Source organism: Octodon degus, unplaced genomic scaffold (assembly GCF_000260255.1).
Source record: "Octodon degus isolate 3935 unplaced genomic scaffold, OctDeg1.0 scaffold00044, whole genome shotgun sequence".
Lineage (NCBI taxonomy): Eukaryota > Metazoa > Chordata > Mammalia > Rodentia > Octodontidae > Octodon > Octodon degus.
The window spans coordinates 14,502,534-14,504,454 of record NW_004524620.1 but is presented as its reverse complement, the minus strand read 5'-3'; the positions used below and the strand labels follow the sequence as shown (position 1 = coordinate 14,504,454).

The window sequence follows — 1,921 nt, the reverse complement described above, 5'->3', positions numbered from 1 at the left end:
TTTTTTTTTTTTTTTTGCGGACCTGGGGATTGAACTCAGGCCCTTGCACTTGCCAGGGAAGCACTTATTCCATCGAGCCATCTCCCCAACCCTAAAAAATCTTAATACTTGCACATTATATATTGTAATTAGTGTGCTACTAGCCTTTGAAAATATTCAAATAAGTATTTGCAATTAATATTAAGGAACACCTGGTAATTAATAATTGATGCCATATTATACATATAATTTTTAATTATGTTAATGTTTCTTGCCATCTTATTTACTACTTTAGATTTTCATCAAATCATAAAGATAAAAATAGCGTGCTGCCATGAAGCCCGACCAGCACTGGGACACAGACTTTGTGCGGCTTTGTCTTGTGCTCTTAGCCAGCACCCCCCACCTTCTGGCACTAGGGACCAGTTTTGTTGAGGGTTTTTCTGAAGACTGGGAGTAGGAGAATGGTTTCAAGAGCATTACATTTTTTTTAAACATACTTTATGTCTGCTATTTCAGGAACCTATTATTTATTTCTATTACATTATAATCTGTCATTATATAGTTATGTAATCTATTACTACATAGCTATGTAATAATGAAATAATTAAATAACTCACCATAGCTCACCGTAATGCAGAATGAGTGGGAGCACTGAGGGTGTCATCCTGCAACGGCTTGTCCCATCTTGTGGTGACCATGGCACCTGTAAGGTGTTGCTCATGCGCAGTGTCTTCCAGGCCCCTTTTTAATAGCTCTTATTGTGGAGAATCCTGCTTCAGAAAGGTAGGATGTGAAAAACAGAAACAGACGTTTTCAGTGTTTTTAGTGGCAGTCTTGGGATATTCTGCCTTGACTTTAATCCAGAACATGTGGAGTGTTGGGCCTATATCAAGTCACGTTCTGTTTCATTGGCGATAGTTGATTTTCTTCTAGCAAGGACAAAGTCAGTCACCTGGCTTATTGACAGGCGGGTCATAGATCCACCATTCCTTTCCTGTGGGGCGACTTTTGTGACTGGGAAGTAATGCTCAGACTTTTGAGAGCTTGCATAAGTGAGCATGTGCCATTTGGGAGAAAGACCAGGTGGGATCACGGACCTGGCTCAGTCTTTTCCAATATCTGTGCTGATGTTTGAAATACCCTCAAATCCCAGTGTGTACTTACTGACGCATAATTCCAGATTGGTTTTGAATGCATCCACTTTATCTGCCAACTTGAACCAAGTTTTTGTTTTCAGTGAAGTAGTGACCTTCAATAATTGCTTGCTTTTATGTTACTTTTTTTCCAAAAGACTTCAAAGGCTTAATGCAGGGTACTTGTGTTTACACATGGCAGAGCAGTTGTGAAGGTTTCATGGCTTCATTGAATAGTTGGTTGCCGCATATTGTACCAGGCAGGGTTATAGAATGTGAGTCGTCTGTTGTAGTGGACCATAAGTTAAGACTCTTGGGATTTTCTTTTAAATCTGATTTCATTTTGTGGGCAGTCTCAAGATGTCTGTGCCTCATCAGGCCTTTGCCCCTTCTCAAAGAGGCTGTCTAGGAAAGTTTATACTCATTTTGGCTGTGGGTTAGGTTGTGGGTTGCTAAAACTGACTGGGATAAACATGTAGTATGGAAAAGAAGTGAGGATGGAAGTGATAAATAAAAAAGTGAGCTGGCTGTTCAGATAATAAAATAAATCGGATTATGACTTAGAGTCTGCCACCAGACATAGCTTTATTGCCACTCACAATAGGTTTTTTTTTTTTAAAGGCTAACTCTTTTTTAAAAAATTTATTATTTATTTGTGTGTGTGGGTGTGTGTGTGTGTGTAGCCCCTCAGCCCACCTGGGGGCGCAGCTGGCTGGCATGTGGTGCTGGGGGATTGAACCGCGGTCCCTGTGCTTTGCCAAGCTTGTTCCAAGTAGGTGCTTTAGACCACTGAGCCATCTCTCCAG

At 40.6% G+C, this 1,921-nt stretch overlaps 1 protein-coding gene across 3 annotated transcripts in view; it reads left to right on the top strand.

Moving 5' to 3' along the window:
- The window catches only part of Mllt3 (MLLT3, super elongation complex subunit), a 329,863-nt gene that overhangs the window by 149,878 nt on the left and 178,064 nt on the right, over positions 1-1,921 (top strand). The window lies entirely within an intron of this gene.